The following is a 14,066-nucleotide window of genomic DNA, read 5'->3' on the forward strand; positions in this document are numbered from 1 at the left end:
TACATCAGCATGCGCCAGTTGGGAAGTGGTTAATATAAGGATACTTACCTGTAGTGGTATCCCGTGATGTCGGCACCCCTAGCCGATTTGTCCATCAGCTTTGGGTGCAGGAGCGGCATCCTTATAAGGGAAATAGGAAGTGAAGCCCTGCGGCTTCCCAGCCTGTTTCCTACTGTGCATGTGTGAGTTGCGCTGCCCTTATTGAAAGGTCCCACTCTCTTCTAGGACTTGTGTCTCCCAGAAGACAGCAGGGGGCGTAAAATTCAGTAGATCAACGCAATCAATGTGCAGCGATCTTATCCGGGAAGAGGGAGCGGGTACCTGGTTTTGACAAAAAGTGCCAAATATGGCAGTGGGGGTGGGGGGGGGGGGGCTGGTGTGAACAAGCAGAGCTTCCACTTTTGGGCTGAGCTCCACTTTAGACTTCAGTTCCAGTTTTAATTTGAGTATCGCTTAGGCTGACTTCACATTTGCGTGTCTGTTGTTTCCTGTGTTCTTTTGTTATTACCTTGGACAGGTATGTTTGTCATGCGTTGACGTGTGCTGAAACTCCCATGAAAAGCTCATGAAAAGCATCAGTGGATTCAAAACTCGGAATGTTTTCAGCCAATGCGTGTCAAGGCACTGCACAGATCTGAATTGGCAGAATCCTGGCTTGTTTACACTCGTGTTGCTCTCTGAAGAGCGATCAGTATTGGATTGATCTTTGGAGGGTGTTTAACAGGTGTTGAGGAGGCATTATGTTGCCTGTTTTACCCCCTAAAAACCCCACCACCCCATTCAGTTGATTGAGTCTCATCTGTCAGTCGCTGTTGGCCGCCATGAGCGACAGTGCGGATAAATTTGGTTGCGCCGCAGTGGAAAGCATTGTGGCCATATGTACACCCCAATCCATTGCCTTTGCAGGTAGTAACGCTGCTCAGGTGTGTGTGTTTACAGTCCCCTAAATTCAAAGTGTAAATTTGCATTGCAAGCAGGGGGAAATAGTCCCCATCAACTCAAAACAACATGTCCATCTAAAGTCTAGAACACACTACTCATTTTTTCTTTCAGGGCTGAACAAAAAAAAACTGACAGCTCCAGAGGAGCCGATGTACTAACTAAGAGATGTTAGTACAGCTATCTCCCCTACTGTGCTATTGTGTTCTGACAGGGGGGACTGCCATGTCCCTTTAATAGAAGCTGGCCGCCTTCTGTTGGCTGCAGCACCCGGGCAGAGCGTCTGGCGGTTTCTAGTGGACCAAGCAATGCTGCCCACCATTCAGCCCATGTGTACGGGCATTAGACTCTTCTGTCTTACAGGGTGATGGTACATTATTATTATAATTATTATTATAATACATATTATTATATATATTTATATATATATGAGATCTTGTACAATATATATAGTACATGATCTCACTGCAGAGTTGTCACGTTATAGGAAGTAGAAAAATATATGATCAATTGACAGGATCAACAGGTAACAGAAATACAATATATTGTCAAAAGTATTGTGACAGCTGCCTTTACACGCACATTAACTTGTTTTTTTTTTGTTTTGTTTTTCCAAATAGCAATTTTTATTAGTCGTCATTGATTTTCAACAAAGGTAAAAAGCGTAACGTGAACGTACATGAACAAAAGCAAAATGTACACGACGGAAGTCCATTTAAGGTAGGAGCAAAATACAACAACCATAGTCATTGATACTACCGAAAATGTTACCGCACATCAACTTTAATGGCCTCCCAGTCTAAGGCTGGATTCACACCTACGCATTTTTATGTGCTTTTTGCATTTTGCTGATTTGCACTACAGATCGTGTTCCATAGGAAACCATGTTATTTGGACTCTAGGGCAAATCTGCAAAATGCAAAAAGCACTAAAACTGTATAGGTGTGAATCCAGCCTTAGTCTGCAGGGTTCAGTATTGGGTTGGCCCACCCTTTGCAGTTATAACAGCTTCAACTCTTCTGGGAAGGCTGTCCACAAGGTTTAGGTGTGTGTCTATGGAAATGTTGGACCATTCTTCCAGAAGTGCGTTTGTGAGGTCAGGCACTGATGTTGGACGAGAAGGCCTGGAGTGCAGTCTCACCTCTAATATATCCCAAAGGTGTTCTATCGGGTTGAGGTCAGGACTCTGTGTAGTCCAGTCAAGTTCCTCCACCCCAAACTCACTCATGCATGTCTTTATGGACCTTGCTTTTTGCACTGGTCCAAATCATTTGGTAGAGGTGGGGGTTATGGTGTGGGGTTGTTTTTCAGGAGTTGGGATTGGCCTCTTAGTTCCAGTGAAGGAATCTCTTAAGGCGTGAGCATACCAAGACATTTTGGACAATTTCTGCTCCCAGCTTTGTGGGAACAGTTTGAGGATGGCCCTTTCCTGTTCCAACTTGTCTGTGCACCAGTGCACAAACTTGACTGGCCTGCACAGAGTCCTGACCTCAACCTGATAGAACACCTTTGGGATGAATTAGAGTGGAGACTGCGAGCCAGGTCTTCTCATCCAACATCAGTGCCTGACCTCACAAATGCTCTTCTGGAAAAATGGTCAAACATTCCCATAGACACACTTCTAAACCTTGTGCTCAGCCTTCCCAGAAGACTTGAAGCTGTTATAGCTGCAAAGGGTGGGCAATGCAATACTGAACCCTACGGACTAAGACTGGGATGTCATTAAATGTCATGTGTGTGTAAAGGCAGGCGCCCCAATGCCTTTACACACAGTTTATTCTGGGAACTCAGAAACAAATGCTGTTAATTCTGGAAATAGACGGCATCATGTATAGCATTTTTTATTTCAGTCATAGTTTCATTCATAGCTTTTACAAAGAAAACATTCTGACTGGGTTCTCTCTCCCTAACGAGCATACGTGTCATCACTCCATTAATTCCTATAGATGATCTGTACAGTACTCTTGGTAGCCACCAGTCACCCAGCAGAGTAGGAATCAGGGTGGATATAAATAAATGATTTTATTTTTTTATCTGATTTTTTTTTTTGATTTTTTTTATCAATTTTTTTAATAAAATGCTTTTGGGGTAAAAATCTATCTAAAGATAAATTTCTATTTAGGATGCATTAATAATTTAGTTTATTCAGCATGAAATGGAGCTTAGTTATGTAACATGAGGCTGTATATTCTGCAATATTTACATTTTTTGATAAACTCATTCAATGAATCCAAGCTCTGCAAGCTGAGATAACAGGCACTGCATTGATGTATTCACAGTAACCAGGCGATAAAACAAAATTCAGGAATATTCCTTTATCCCATTATTTTGCAAATCTATGTACACTACAAACTGTATGATTGAATAGGCTCAGATATCACTGATTTACTAACCTGACAGCTTATTATTCTAAATAAGAAACCTTCATTTTGTTTGCAAATATTAAAGATTCTAACTACCAATAAGTCCTTACGTTTAAAGAGCACCTGTCACTTCAGATCCATCATGGCAGCACTTGTTAGCGGGCATCCACTCACCTGCTGCCACCACGTCCCTCACCTTGTTGTGTCACTGCCACATCACCAGCTGTCCCATTAAAGTGAATGGGACTGTCGGTGAGTCAACAGCGGGTCAGAGGAGGAGCCACTGCGGGACAGAGATGACAGTTGCTGTTTAAACACTTGACATCCGTGCTATGGCCGAATGACGGCCACAGTGAATTCAAATCCACCCTGGTAGGAATCATCCATAGTAATGAATAGGGCCCCTGGGTGCATGCATGGTAGGAAGAGGACCTGGATGAGACACTTTCCTTGCAAAGGCTCTGTAGTGCCAATCAGGACTTACCAATGAGGACCATGGAAGTCGGAAGAATGGAAATTTACTAGGAAGACTGCAATTAATGAGATGGTTCTAAAGTTGTCCTTTAAGCAGGAAGTCTGAGCAACAAATAGTTTTCTGTGTTCTTTCTTTTTTATGTATTCTTTATTAAGGCCCCAATCAAATCTGATTACGTAGATTCATGCAGATTTATCCTATTCAAATTCAATGGGTGTGTCTGAATATGCGCTGCACAAGTATTTATGTGCATTTTTCAAGCATTTCTCTGCCTAACAACTAGGCTCCTTCTCCTCCTCCTGAAGCTTATAATACATATAAAAAATGCTTCAAAAACGTGTATATATGCGTTAAAACATACCAAAAATTCACTGGCAAATCTCTGGCAAAAATACGCTCTGCTCAGGTGTGAATGTAGCCTTGATGTATAATTAAAGACTTTTTTTTTTTTTTTGGATAGTGTGGAGAGCAGGCATGTACCGGCCATCGGGACTACTGGGAGTTTCCCGGTGGGCCGATGGCTCAGTGGGCCACTCTGATGTAAGGGGGCTGGTGATGGGACACTCTGATGTAAGGGGGCTGCTGATGGGACACTCTGATGTAAGGGGGGTGCTGATGGGACAATCTGATGTAAGGGGCTGCTGATGGGAAACTCTGATGTAAGGGGGCTGCTGATGGGACACTCTGATGTAAGGGGGCTGCTGATGGGACACTCTGATGTATGGAGGTGCTGGTAATGGGAAACTCTGATGTAAGGGGGCTGGTAATGGGACACTCTGATGTAAGGGGGCTGGTAATGGGACACTCTGATGTAAGGGGGTGCTGATGGAACACTCTGATGTAAGGGGGCTGCTGATGGGACACTCTGATGTTAGGGTGTGCTGATGGGACACTCTGATGTAAGGGGGCTGGTAATGGGACACTCTGATGTAAGGGGGTGCTGATGGGACACTCTGATGTAAGGGGGTGCTGATGGGACACTCTGATGTAAGGGGGTGCTGATGGGACTCTCTGATGTAAGGGGGTGCTGATGGGACTCTCTGATGTTAGGGAGTGCTGATGGGACACTCTGATGTAAGGGGGCTGGTGATGGGACACTCTGATGTAAGGGGGCTGCTGATGGGACACTCTGATGTAAGGGGGCTGCTGATGGGACACTCTGATGTATGGAGGTGCTGTTAATGGGACACTCTGATGTAAGGGGGCTGGTAATGGGACACTCTTATGTAAGGGGGCTGGTGATGGGACTCTCTGATGTTAGGGGGTGCTGATGGGACACTCTGATGTAAGGGGGTGCTGATGGGACACTCTGATGTTAGGGAGTGCTGATGGGCCACTCTGATGTAAGGGGGCTGGTGATGGGCCACTCTGATGTAAGGGGGCTGGTGATGGGACACTCTGATGTAAGGGGGCTGCTGATGGGACAATCTGATGTATGGAGGTGCTGGTAATGGGACACTCTGATGTAAGGGGGCTGGTAATGGGACACTCTGATGTAAGGGGGCTGGTAATGGGACACTCTGATGTAAGGGGGTGCTGATGGGACACTCTGATGTAAGGGGGCTGCTGATGGGACACTCTGATGTTAGGGTGTGCTGATGGGACACTCTGATGTAAGGGGGCTGGTAATGGGACACTCTGATGTAAGGGGGCTGGTAATGGGACACTCTGATGTAAGGGGGTGCTGATGGGACACTCTGATGTAAGGGGGTGCTGATGGGACACTCTGATGTAAGGGGCTGCTGATGGGACACTCTGATGTAAGGGGGGTGCTGATGGGACACTCTGATGTAAGGGGGCTGCTGATGGGACACTCTGATGTATGGAGGTGCTGGTAATGGGACACTCTGATGTAAGGGGGCTGGTAATGGGACACTCTGATGTAAGGGGGCTGGTAATGGGACACTCTGATGTAAGGGGGTGCTGATGGGACACTCTGATGTAAGGGGGCTGCTGATGGGACACTCTGATGTTAGGGTGTGCTGATGGGACACTCTGATGTAAGGGGGCTGGTAATGGGACACTCTGATGTAAGGGGGTGCTGATGGGACACTCTGATGTAAGGGGGTGCTGATGGGACACTCTGATGTAAGGGGGTGCTGATGGGACACTCTGATGTAAGGGGGTGCTGATGGGACTCTCTGATGTAAGGGGGTGCTGATGGGACTCTCTGATGTTAGGGAGTGCTGATGGGACACTCTGATGTAAGGGGGCTGGTGATGGGACACTCTGATGTAAGGGGTGCTGATAGGACTCTCTGATGTTAGGGGGTGCTGATGGGACAGTCTGATGTTAGGGTGTGCTGATGGGACACTGATGTAATGGGGCTGGTAATGGGACACTCTGATGTAAGGGGACTGGTAATGGAACACTCTGATGTAAGGGGGTGCTGATGGGACACTGATGTAAGTTGGTGCTGATGGGACTCTCTGATGTAAGGGGGTGCTGATGGGACTCTCTGATTTAAGGGGGTGCTGATGGGACTCTCTGATGTAAGGGGGCTGGTGATGGGACACTCTGATGTAAGGGGGTGCTGATGGGACTCTCTGATGTTAGGGAGTGCTGATGGGACACTCTTATGTAAGGGGGCTCCTGATGGGACACTCTGATGTAAGGGGGCTGCTGATGGGACACTCTGATGTAAGGGGGCTGCTGATGGGACACTCTTATGTAAGGGGGCTGGTAATGGGACACTCTGATGTAAGGGGGCTGGTAATGGGACACTCTGATGTAAGGGGGCTGGTAATGGGACACTCTGATGTAAGGGGGTGCTGATGGGACACTCTGATGTAAGGGGGCTGCTGATGAGACACTCTGATGTACGGAGGTGCTGGTAATGGGACACTCTGATGTAAGGGGGCTGGTAATGGGACACTCTGATGTAAGGGGGCTGGTAATGGGACACTCTGATGTAAGGGGGCTGGTAATGGGACACTCTGATGTAAGGGGGCTGGTAATGGGACACTCTGATGTAAGGGGGTGCTGATGGGACACTCTGATGTAAGGGGGCTGCTGATGGGACACTCTGATGTTAGGGTGTGCTGATGGGACACTCTGATGTAAGGGGGCTGGTAATGGGACACTCTGATGTAAGGGGGTGCTGATGGGACACTCTGATGTAAGGGGGTGCTGATGGGACACTCTGATGTAAGGGGCTGCTGATGGGACACTCTGATGTAAGGGGGCTGCTGATGGGACACTCTGATGTAAGGGGGCTGCTGATGGGACACTCTGATGTATGGAGGTGCTGGTAATGGGACACTCTGATGTAAGGGGGCTGGTAATGGGACACTCTGATGTAAGGGGGCTGGTAATGGGACACTCTGATGTAAGGGGGTGCTGATGGGACACTCTGATGTAAGGGGGCTGCTGATGGGACACTCTGATGTTAGGGTGTGCTGATGGGACACTCTGATGTAAGGGGGCTGGTAATGGGACACTCTGATGTAAGGGGGTGCTGATGGGACACTCTGATGTAAGGGGGTGCTGATGGGACACTCTGATGTAAGGGGGTGCTGATGGGACTCTCTGATGTAAGGGGGTGCTGATGGGACTCTCTGATGTTAGGGAGTGCTGATGGGACACTCTGATGTAAGGGGGCTGGTGATGGGACACTCTGATGTAAGGGGTGCTGATAGGACTCTCTGATGTTAGGGGGTGCTGATGGGACAGTCTGATGTTAGGGTGTGCTGATGGGACACTGATGTAATGGGGCTGGTAATGGGACACTCTGATGTAAGGGGACTGGTAATGGAACACTCTGATGTAAGGGGGTGCTGATGGGACACTCTGATGTAAGTTGGTGCTGATGGGACTCTCTGATGTAAGGGGGTGCTGATGGGACTCTCTGATTTAAGGGGGTGCTGATGGGACTCTCTGATGTAAGGGGGCTGGTGATGGGACACTCTGATGTAAGGGGGCTGATGGGACTCTCTGATGTTAGGGAGTGCTGATGGGACACTCTTATGTAAGGGGGCTGCTGATGGGACACTCTGATGTAAGGGGGCTGCTGATGGGACACTCTGATGTAAGGGGGCTGCTGATGGGACACTCTTATGTAAGGGGGCTGGTAATGGGACACTCTGATGTAAGGGGGCTGGTAATGGGACACTCTGATGTAAGGGGGCTGGTAATGGGACACTCTGATGTAAGGGGGTGCTGATGGGACACTCTGATGTAAGGGGGCTGCTGATGAGACACTCTGATGTACGGAGGTGCTGGTAATGGGACACTCTGATGTAAGGGGGCTGGTAATGGGACACTCTGATGTAAGGGGGCTGGTAATGGGACACTCTGATGTAAGGGGGCTGGTGATGGGACACTCTGATGTAAGGGGGTGCTGATGGGACTCTCTGATGTTAGGGGGTACTGATGGGACACTCTGATGTTAGGGAGTGCTGATGGGACTCTGATGTTAGGGAGTGCTGATGGGACACTCTGATGTAAGGGGGCTGGTGATGGGACACTCTGATGTAAGGGGGTGCTGATGGGACTCTCTGATGTTAGGGGGCGCTGATGGGACTCTCTGATGTTAGGGAGTACTGATGGGACACTCTTATCTAAGGGGGCTGGTGATGGGACACTCTGATGTAAGGGGTGATGATGGGACACTCTGTTGTAAGGGGGTGCTGATGGGACACACTGATGTTAGGGGGCGCTGATGGGACACTCTGATGTTAGGGAGTGCTGATGGGACACTCTTATGTAAGGGGGCTGGTGATGGGACACTCTGATGTAAGGGGGTGCTGATGGGACTCTCTGATGTTAGGGTGTGCTGATGGGACACTCTGATGTAAGGGGGCTGGTAATGGGACACTCTGATGTAAGGGGGCTGGTAATGGGACACTCTGATGTAAGGGGGTGCTGATGGGACTCTCTGATGTTAGGGTGTGCTGATGGGACACTCTGATGTAAGGGGGCTGGTAATGGGACACTCTGATGTAAGGGGGCTGGTAATGGGACACTCTGATGTAAGGGGGTGCTGATGGAACACTCTGATGTAAGGGGGCTGCTGATGGGACATTCTGATGTACGGAGGTGCTGGTAATGGGACACTCTGATGTAAGGGGGCTGGTAATTGGACACTCTGATGTAAGGGGGCTGATAATGGGACACTCTGATGTAAGGGGGCTGGTGATGGGACACTCTGATGTAAGGGGGTGCTGATGGGACTCTCTGATGTTAGGGGGTGCTGATGGGACACTCTGATGTTAGGGAGTGCTGATGGGACTCTCTGATATTAGGGAGTGCTGATGGGACACTCTGATGTAAGGGGGCTGGTGATGGGACACTTTGATGTAAGGGGGTGCTGATGGGACACTCTGATGTTAGGGGGTGCTGATGGGACACTCTGATGTTAGGGAGTGCTGATGGGACTCTCTGATGTTAGGGAGTGCTGATGGGACACTCTGATGTAAGGGGGCTGGTGATGGGACACTCTGATGTAAGAGGGTGCTGATGGGACTCTCTGATGTTAGGGGGCGCTGATGGGACTCTCTGATGTTAGGGAGTACTGATGGGACACTCTTATGTAAGGGGGCTGGTGATGAGACACTCTGATGTAAGGGGTGATGATGGGACACTCTGTTGTAAGGGGGTGCTGATGGGACACACTGATGTTAGGGGGCGCTGATGGGACTCTCTGATGTTAGGGAGTGCTGATGGGACACTCTCATGTAAGGGGGCTGGTGATGGGACACTCTGATGTAAGGGGGTGCTGATGGGACACACTGATGTTAGGGGGCGCTGATGGGACACTCTGATGTTAGGGAGTGCTGATGGGACACTCTTATGTAAGGGGGCTGGTGATGGGACACTCTGATGTAAGGGGGTGCTGATGGGACTCTCTGATGTTAGGGTGTGCTGATGGGACACTCTGATGTAAGGGGGCTGGTAATGGGACACTCTGATGTAAGGGGGCTGGTAATGGGACACTCTGATGTAAGGGGGTGCTGATGGAACACTCTGATGTAAGGGGGCTGCTGATGGGACATTCTGATGTACGGAGGTGCTGGTAATGGGACACTCTGATGTAAGGGGGCTGGTAATGGGACACTCTGATGTAAGGGGGCTGGTAATGGGACACTCTGATGTAAGGGGGCTGGTGATGGGACACTCTGATGTAAGGGGGTGCTGATGGGACTCTCTGATGTTAGGGGGTGCTGATGGGACACTCTGATGTTAGGGAGTGCTGATGGGACTCTCTGATATTAGGGAGTGCTGATGGGACACTCTGATGTAAGGGGGCTGGTGATGGGACACTCTGATGTAAGGGGGTGCTGATGGGACACTCTGATGTTAGGGGGTGCTGATGGGACACTCTGATGTTAGGGAGTGCTGATGGGACTCTCTGATGTTAGGGAGTGCTGATGGGACACTCTGATGTAAGGGGGCTGGTGATGGGACACTCTGATGTAAGGGGGTGCTGATGGGACTCTCTGATGTTAGGGGGCGCTGATGGGACTCTCTGATGTTAGGGAGTACTGATGGGACACTCTTATGTAAGGGGGCTGGTGATGAGACACTCTGATGTAAGGGGTGATGATGGGACACTCTGTTGTAAGGGGGTGCTGATGGGACACACTGATGTTAGGGGGCACTGATGGGACTCTCTGATGTTAGGGAGTGCTGATGGGACACTCTCATGTAAGGGGGCTGGTGATGGGACACTCTGATGTAAGGGGGTGCTGATGGGACACTCTGATGTTAGGGGGTGCTGATGGGACACTCTGATGTTAGGGAGTGCTGATGGGACTCTCTGATGTTAGGGAGTGCTGATGGGACACTCTGATGTAAGGGGGCTGGTGATGAGACACTCTGATGTAAGGGGTGATGATGGGACACTCTGTTGTAAGGGGGTGCTGATGGGACACACTGATGTTAGGGAGTGCTGATGGGACACACTGATGTTAGGGAGTGCTGATGGGACACTCTGATGTTAGGGAGTGCTGATGGGACACTCTGATTTAAGGGGGCTGGTGATGGGACACTCTGATGTAAGGGGTGCTGATGGGACTCTCTGATGTTAGGGGGTGCTGATGGGACACTCTGATGTTAGGGTGTGCTGATGGGACACTGATGTAATGGGGCTGGTAATGGGACACTCTGATGTAAGGGGACTGGTAATGGAACACTCTGATGTAAGGGGGTGCTGATGGGACACTCTGATGTAAGTTGGTGCTGATGGGACTCTCTGATGTAAGGGGGTGCTGATGGGACTCTCTGATTTAAGGGGGTGCTGATGGGACTCTCTGATGTAAGGGGGCTGGTGATGGGACACTCTGATGTAAGGGGGTGCTGATGGGACTCTCTGATGTTAGGGAGTGCTGATGGGACACTCTTATGTAAGGGGGCTGCTGATGGGACACTCTGATGTAAGGGGGCTGCTGATGGGACACTCTGATGTAAGGGGGCTGCTGATGGGACACTCTTATGTAAGGGGGCTGGTAATGGGACACTCTGATGTAAGGGGGCTGGTAATGGGACACTCTGATGTAAGGGGGCTGGTAATGGGACACTCTGATGTAAGGGGGTGCTGATGGGACACTCTGATGTAAGGGGGCTGCTGATGAGACACTCTGATGTATGGAGGTGCTGGTAATGGGACACTCTGATGTAAGGGGGCTGGTAATGGGACACTCTGATGTAAGGGGGCTGGTAATGGGACACTCTGATGTAAGGGGGCTGGTGATGGGACACTCTGATGTAAGGGGGTGCTGATGGGACTCTCTGATGTTAGGGGGTGCTGATGGGACACTCTGATGTTAGGGAGTGCTGATGGGACTCTGATGTTAGGGAGTGCTGATGGGACACTCTGATGTAAGGGGGCTGGTGATGGGACACTCTGATGTAAGGGGGTGCTGATGGGACTCTCTGATGTTAGGGGGCGCTGATGGTGCTCTCTGATGTTAGGGGGCGCTGATGGTGCTCTCTGATGTTAGGGAGTACTGATGGGACACTCTTATGTAAGGGGGCTGGTGATGGGACACTCTGATGTAAGGGGTGATGATGGGACACTCTGTTGTAAGGGGGTGCTGATGGGACACACTGATGTTAGGGGGCGCTGATGGGACACTCTGATGTTAGGGAGTGCTGATGGGACACTCTTATGTAAGGGGGCTGGTGATGGGACACTCTGATGTAAGGGGGTGCTGATGGGACTCTCTGATGTTAGGGGGTGCTGATGGGACACTCTGATGTTAGGGAGTGCTGATGGGACTCTCTGATATTAGGGAGTGCTGATGGGACACTCTGATGTAAGGGGGCTGGTGATGGGACACTCTGATGTAAGGGGGTGCTGATGGGACACTCTGATGTTAGGGGGTGCTGATGGGACACTCTGATGTTAGGGAGTGCTGATGGGACTCTCTGATGTTAGGGAGTGCTGATGGGACACTCTGATGTAAGGGGGCTGGTGATGGGACACTCTGATGTAAGGGGGTGCTGATGGGACTCTCTGATGTTAGGGGGCGCTGATGGGACTCTCTGATGTTAGGGAGTACTGATGGGACACTCTTATGTAAGGGGGCTGGTGATGAGACACTCTGATGTAAGGGGTGATGATGGGACACTCTGTTGTAAGGGGGTGCTGATGGGACACACTGATGTTAGGGGGCGCTGATGGGACTCTCTGATGTTAGGGAGTGCTGATGGGACACTCTCATGTAAGGGGGCTGGTGATGGGACACTCTGATGTAAGGGGGTGCTGATGGGACACTCTGATGTTAGGGGGTGCTGATGGGACACTCTGATGTTAGGGAGTGCTGATGGGACACTCTGATGTTAGGGAGTGCTGATGGGACACTCTGATGTAAGGGGGCTGGTGATGGGGCACTCTGATGTAATGGGTGATGATGGGACACTCTGTTGTAAGGGGGTGCTGATGGGACACACTGATGTTAGGGAGTGCTGATGGGACACTCTGATGTAAGGGGGCTGGTGATGGGGCACTCTGATGTAAGGGGTGATGATGGGACACTCTGTTGTAAGGGGGTGCTGATGGGACACACTGATGTTAGGGAGTGCTGATGGGACACTCAAAATGTAAGTGGGCCGGTCTGGATGAAGTCCAGGGCCAAATTTCTGTCCCAGTCCAGCCCTGGTGGAGAGGGATCAGATCTGTGACCCCGTTAGGGAGACTCACCCTCTACTTTCATTTTTAACCATTATCATCGAAAGTGAAGGTAAAAGGAAATCACTAATTTTGGGTTGACGCCGAAACAGGATTATCGGCACTAGTTCTGGTGACACCCAGGGATTCCCTTACTCAGAAGGGATTTCCTCTCAATTCCTGTATTTGGCATGGGATAGGATGTGAAAGGAAGTCTGAACAACGAGCCACAGATGTGGAAAGAAAACTGACGGGTGGTTGTAACCCTCCCTTGCTCTATTAAAAAGAAAAAAAATGTGGCCTACAGTTCAACAATAAGGGCTCATTTACTTGGGCACCATACAGCATTAGGACCCCTTTCACGCTGAGCCGTGGCCGCATTAGCGCTAAAGCAGTGAGCATTTTAGCTGCACTTTAGTGATGTTTAATCAGGGTGTTTAACCCCCACTAGCTGGGCACTTTTAACCCCCGCTAGCGGCTGAAGAGGGGGTTAAACGTACCCATGTTGTGGCGCTTCCGAAGTACTTTTCAGGCTCTTTGGAAGCGCTGCCAATTCATTTCAATGGGCAGGGTGTTTTGGAAGCTTTGTATACAGCACTCCCAATCCGCTCTAAAGATGCTGCTTGCAGGACTTTTCCTAACGTCCCCCAAGCGCACCGCCCCAGTGTGAAAAGACACACTAAAATGTATTATAAAAAGGATTCCCCTGGGGGAGGATTTTAAAGGCACGTACAACTTGATTGAAAATTAATGAAAAATATTTTATTACATAAAACAAACAAGGAAGTAATATACAATATACATAAAAAAAATATCTCTGGGTACAATTATAAAGACACTGTTAATAACAATGTGCACCACATAGGTTTATAATATAATCCATGTAGGTATAGCCACCCTACGCGCTTCGGAGCTTAATAAAGCATATCCTTCTTCAGGGGTGTAGATACAACATTAACATGGAATCTGTTGAATAACGGAGGACAAGATATTAGAGCGGGAGATGTAAGCGCCCAGATGTAATCCACATATAAACTGACAAAAGAATCCATATAAGCCATGGGAATACCATGGATTTGGGGGTGACAAATAATGAAATAAAAAATGGTCATGTAATAGAGTTGCACAAAATGCTGAAGGCCTCCCTCGCCCTTAAAGGTACAGAATAAAATAATTAGCT

The 14,066-nt window shown here is 49.3% G+C and overlaps 1 protein-coding gene across 8 annotated transcripts in view; it reads left to right on the forward strand.

Annotated features, from left to right (window-relative positions):
* Positions 1–14,066, forward strand: part of LOC143988917 (b(0,+)-type amino acid transporter 1-like) — a 401,901-nt gene that overhangs the window by 249,938 nt on the left and 137,897 nt on the right. For all 8 annotated transcript variants that reach the window (XM_077488835.1, XM_077488836.1, XM_077488837.1 and 5 more), the window contains one exon: positions 1,560–1,659. The gene's annotated coding sequence lies outside the window, so the exon portion shown is untranslated. The remainder of the gene's footprint in view (positions 1–1,559; positions 1,660–14,066) is intronic.

The sequence above is a fragment of the Lithobates pipiens genome, unplaced genomic scaffold (genome assembly GCF_037356315.1).
Source record: "Lithobates pipiens isolate NorthernLeopardFrog02 unplaced genomic scaffold, aLitPip1_a1.2 Scaffold_18, whole genome shotgun sequence".
In the NCBI taxonomy this organism is placed as follows: domain Eukaryota; kingdom Metazoa; phylum Chordata; class Amphibia; order Anura; family Ranidae; genus Lithobates; species Lithobates pipiens.